At 35.2% G+C, this 5,948-nt stretch overlaps 1 protein-coding gene across 3 annotated transcripts in view; it reads right to left on the bottom strand.

Annotated features, from left to right (window-relative positions):
* LOC135220016 (calcitonin receptor-like) overlaps positions 1 to 676 on the bottom strand; it is a gene marked incomplete at its 3' end in the record, with an annotated part of 456,589 nt that extends 455,913 nt beyond the window's left edge. The window contains 2 exon segments of one of the 3 annotated variants that reach the window (XM_064257312.1): positions 1 to 368; positions 524 to 676. The exon segment at positions 1 to 368 is cut by the window's left edge and continues 143 nt beyond it. 3 annotated transcript variants of the gene reach the window in all.
* Positions 677 to 5,948: the final 5,272 nt, after the last annotated feature.

The raw sequence follows: 5,948 nt of genomic DNA, 5'->3' as shown, positions 1-5,948 counted from the left end.
GTCACTTAAGAGAAATATCCTCTAAAATTAAGATCAACTTTTTTTTTTCTTTATTTTATCCTTATTTCGATCGTTTTTTATTTTAATTGTTCGGCTTTATACCAGAAACGATTAAATCATTTTGGCTACGATTCACTCTATCGGTTATCTATCCTGGGCCACGCTAGTCACAAAGTAATCCCACCTTTCGGGCCGACTTCTAATGATACCCACTAGGAACAACTTTCGTCAGGGCACCAACGTTTGGCCCGCCCCGCAGCAGACGTCACTACAAACTTTGATGCCCAACTTGAAACGGCTGCTGCCCATCGCAGGTCTTTTTTTATTCTTTTTTACTATTTCCCCCCCGTCGAACTACCGACGCGAAACTAACTCGCGCCCAAAAGAAAAGGGAATCAAAATATATATAAAAAAGGGGGGGTTTGATAAAGAAGGATGATGACTTTAGAAAGGAGAGTTACTAAGTTTCAATCGAAATGAATATAAGAGACACGAACACCGAGGGGGGTCTTAAAACACACACCACTTCACTTGTTGCTCATTACGGGAGGAGTCGCACGGGGCCGCTCTTCCTCTCTGACCGACTGGCGGGTGACTGAGAGAGTTTAGAGGCACGAGGAGCGAGGAGGAGGAGGAGGGGCCCCAACCCAGTCACACACACGAACTATGGCACTGAGCGAGAGAGAGAGAGAGAGAGAGAGAGAGCCAGAGACTCACGCCGACCGAGCGAGATCTTTCTTGGCCCTCTCCTCGTTGTGGGCATTGGTTACTTCAGCAGAGTTGCCACCTACCGGAGAGATTTATCACGCCTTGTCTTCGGTCAAACGCGAGCGATGGGTAACGGGGAGGGGGGAGGAGGGGGGGGGAGAGATACCCCTATTCGACAATCAGCGCTACCGGAAGGGGAGAGAGAATTCGTTCGCACAGTTAGACCTACCGGCGAGAAACAGGCAACGTGGTTTCACCCTACGGTAATTGGCAGGTGTTCTTCGCGTGCTAATAGGAAGGGCATGAAGGGTGGTGGGTATGGTGGGTACGGATCAAAGCACTTTTACCCATATCGCTCCTTTTACTTCGTTTTCTTGCCCCAGATAATGTATAAGGTACTAACTAACTAACATTTGGCAAGGGAAACGTTCTTGGTAAACTCTCTCTCTCTCTCTCTCTCTCTCTCTCTCTCTCTCTCTCTCTCTCTCTCTCTCTCTCTCTCGCACCCGGGTTGGCACCGATACTTTGCATTCTCAGAAGCAAGATTTCGGCTGCATCAGTAAACTCAGTCAATCCCAGTCCGCTGATAAGAGTCATAAACTGATCATGACACTTAGAAATAATATATAAAAAAACATAAATCTTTTTAACCTTTTCGATATTGTTCTTTGGATGTGGTAAGAGAATACTTAAGCTATAAAACAAGAGGTATACGGCCGACGCCAAGGAGATGTATTCGCGCGTTCAATGCCATCACATCGAGATAAAAGATTAAGAATGGGGAATTCAAAAGATTTTACTGGATGATAGATAACCTTCCCTTATCAGTAACATCTATCTAAGAGGTCACATTGCTGAAATATTCCCCGTCACTCGACGGCCTTTTAACTCAATTATACAATTACGGAATTATATTACATCAATCAACGTCACGGAATGGGATTACAATTTATTTCAATATGAGTCAGCAAGATTCGCGGAATATATTACAATACTGACACACGTAGATAATTCCTAATTAAAAACATGAATAAATAAGTAAATAAATAAATAAATAAATAAATAAATACAAATAGACATAAACAACGACAGAATCACAAAATATAGCATATACAGCGAAACTCCGCCCACACCAACAGAATATTAAGAATATTAAGTCAAGCGCTTCGAGTGATTGACAACTCACGGAGTGTCTCAATGTCCCATTCAACTTTCACTACGAGATTCGCTCCCCGCCATTCAGAGACCTCGCACCCTCGAGTGACCTGCCTAAAGGGATCTGCCTACAACGACCTGTCACTCTATGCAGTCTTTATGCAAAGCCCAAATGCGGAACATCGGCCCGCTCACTCACGCCATCTTGAGGAATTATTCACGTGAGGTCTACGCCGAAGAAGTGGACTATACTTTCTTAATATAGTAGTATGGAGGCTCGAGAGAGAGAGAGAGAGAGAGAGACTAAATTCAGAGTTTCATTATAGACGAATTTCCATTTTGTGGAAAAAAGGCTACGACAAATGCTATTAATAGAGAGAGAGAGAGAGAGAGAGAGAGAGAGAGAGAGAGAGAGAGAGAGAGAGAGAGGGAGAGAGAGATTTGCAAGATGTTGAAACATAAGGATAGACAGAGAGATAATGAGAACGTAAATGAAGACTTTGTAAGACGCAGAAAGAGAGAGAGAGAGAGAGAGAGAGAGAGAGAGAGAGAGAGAGAGAGAGAGATCAGCCTTTGAAAGAGAAATATAAAGAGGATTTTGCCACTGTCAACAACCGGGATTTGGGAACAAAGGAGGGAGATAAAAAAAAATATCTTTGTTCTTACAAACAAACAAACAAAATAACACAATACCTAACTAGCACAAAAACAGGTAAACAGCCACAAACATGAATAAACACAAAAGGTCGATTCCCTTTGACTTCTCTCGCCAATGTTTGGGACAGAAAGACGTGACCTGATATTTCTCGCGCCGACAAATAATTTTCACTTGATTTCGAAGTGACACAGAACCAAATGAACAGCAGCATCAAAAACGGATCTGTTTTTCCACGGTGACTGCGTTGATCAACGAAACCGTACTGGAGAATTTAAATATATTTATTGGCTGTCCTTTCATGACTTGCCTTGCAGTATGTCACTTTGAAGTATTGTTTATCTTATTTATTTTTTATTTATTTTATTTCGTTATCGTTAACGTTAAGGCAGTCATGTGTATACATTTCTGTTTACCTAACTAGTGCTTGATTTAACAAATACTGTTTTCTTAACGGATTGAACATTTCCACTACATCATTATTTTTTCTGTTGATATATATATCTAATATATCTTATATATATATATATATATATATATATATATAATAATCTATATATATATATATATATATATATAGTATGTGTAAGTGTGCGCGTATCTCACAATTATAAAAAAAATGCGACTTTATTTTCATAGTTACATTTCCCTCCCAAAGGCAAAAAACCCGGAAGTGGACAATGGGAATTATTGCTATGTCGCTTCTGTAGGCTACACAGGACGGTCATTCATTATCTTGTACAATCAGTATTATGCATCTCACCTGTTCAGCTTCTAAATAAAGTTCATACCTTTCTTCCTAGCACGGCGAGAGAGACGTCAAAGCATAATATCTTCATTGTTGTAAATGAAAGTGCTATTTGTGTGGTCTGTTGCTGATGTTGCCGCTGGTTGGGTACTGTTGCATTTGATCATGTCTGCGTTGGTAATTTAATAGTAATAATGATTTTAACTACAAGTTCTTATTTTTGGATACTGTTGTGATTGATGTTGTTGTCCTCAGTATTGCAGTATTAATGATGATCATATCTACAATTTGTAAACGATGGAGTAATACATATAACTCCAGGGATATTCACCGATAATTAGTGATAGGATTTGAAAGTTTTATTATTTTTTTCTTTATTGGCAAAATTCCTGTTATTCACCTGTTGATAATTCATAATAATGAAACTATCGAACAGGAAGAGCTCTTGTAGCACAGGCTAAATAAAACTCAACTACTGAATTTTTGAAAAATAAATTGCATCTTTACATTAAGTGAAATTTGTCGGATTTCAGATTTATTTAAATAGTTTTTCCCCTCATTTTTTTTTTTTCTTTTTTTTGACGCATGGTTCACTTCTGATAAGGGAGATTGAGGCACAATGCATTGAAGTTTCGAAATGATCCTTTGCTTGATCAGTTTCAAAGCATTCTGTATCAGTCTGATAAAAGCGCAAATGATTATAATCAGTAACCACAGAATTCATTACCTCGCCTGATGATCGAGGTCAACGAGAGAGAGAGAGAGAGAGAGAGAGAGAGAGAAGAGAGAGAGAGAGAGAGAGAGAGCTCTACTAAGCTGAACGAAGTGAGTTCAGCCTTTAAAAGAGTATAATAAAAAGGACTTTGGCAATGTTAATAACCGGGGTTTAATCATCTGTCAAAATCAGTAATTTAGATTCATAACACACACATATATATGATTTAATATATAATGATATATATTATAATATTATATATAATATAATTTATATGTATTAATTATAATATATTTCTTTCCACAAAAAGAAAATTTATTGACAAGAAATCTGGAAAGATTGTTAAATACTTACCCAATGGGATGCAAAAGATGTTAAAATCATCTTCGAGTTAAATTATCTTTCTATACCACCCTGAGTTGTTATTCATATTCCAAAACATAGTTAATTCGAGGTAATGTTTTTACGAACAAATTTCGAAACCAGTTCTCCGCCGGCTGTTTTTGAACGACTGAGATTCTGAGATAGCCAATCTAATGTCCTCTTCGATACATATATATATATATATATATATATATATATATATATATATATATATATATATATATATATATATATATAATTGTCTCCGGAAAAAAATGCTTTACAATAGAAAACCCTATATTCACTAAATTAATATTACTCTCAGCAAATTCCGATCAATAACATCTTTGTAATAATACATAGGAAATTAAAAATCATAGAAAGTCATTTTAATTACACCCAGTACCATGGGGTATATATATGTATGTATGTATATATATATATATATATATATATATATATATATATATATATATTATATATATATGTGTGTGTGTGTGTGTGTGTGTATGTAGTAGTATGCATATATATATAGTATATAAAACTTCAATTGACACAGTCAAATCAATAACTTGTTAAATATGACATTCACTCTATTAGCAATTGCATTACGTAAAAAAAGGAAAAAATAATAAGGAAGGTTCTATAACAATCGAGTAATCAGTTTTCGTCAGTGGAATACCTTGCCCAGCCAACATGCCCCTCAGTATAGATATATTATATATATATATATATATATATATATATATATATATATATATATATATATATATCTATATATATATATACATATAGATATAGATATATTATATATATATATATATTATATACATATATACATCCAAAGGATGTGGTTTCGATTTGAAAGAAGTAACAGATGGTAACAGAAAATCCATAATGAAGAGGATCAGTTACCAGAAAAAAAATAAATGAAATTATAAGGTAGGATAAATCTGGGAGTAACAGTCAAATAGTACCTTGAGAACATACTGTGAAAGAAGAAATCTACCAATAAATACTTAAATAAGTGACATCTGTCACAAAAATAATCTGGGAGAAAAATAAAAACAAAAGTCTTAAAATCTGGCACGAAAATAAATCTGGCAGAATAATAATGATGAAAGTCTTTAAATCTGTCAGAAAAATATATATCTGAGTCTAAAATAGGTATAAAATTCTTAAAATCTGCCACTAAAATGAATCTGGAAGAATGAATCACGGACAAAACTAAGTATAATATTGCTTGTAATCTGTCACAAAATAAATTTGTGAGGAAAAAAATAGGTATCTGACAGGAAAATAAATATGGGGGGAAAACAATTATAAAAGTCTCAAAATCTGCCACAAAAATAAATTTGGGAGAATGAATCACGGAAAAAAACAATATATATTATTGCTTAGAATGTCACAAAATAAATTTGTGAGACAAAATATGTGTAAAAGTCTTGAAATCTGACAAGAAAATAAATCTGGGGTAAAAACATTTATAAAAGTCTTAAAATCAGGCACGAAAATAAATCTAGATTAAAAACATGTATAAACTTCTTATAATCTGTTCACAGAACGTTCAGAACGTAAGGGACAGTCAAGTGAGAAGGAAAGAT

The sequence above is a fragment of the Macrobrachium nipponense genome, chromosome 1 (assembly GCF_015104395.2).
Source record: "Macrobrachium nipponense isolate FS-2020 chromosome 1, ASM1510439v2, whole genome shotgun sequence".
Lineage (NCBI taxonomy): Eukaryota > Metazoa > Arthropoda > Malacostraca > Decapoda > Palaemonidae > Macrobrachium > Macrobrachium nipponense.
This window is presented reverse-complemented; position numbering and strand designations above follow the sequence as displayed.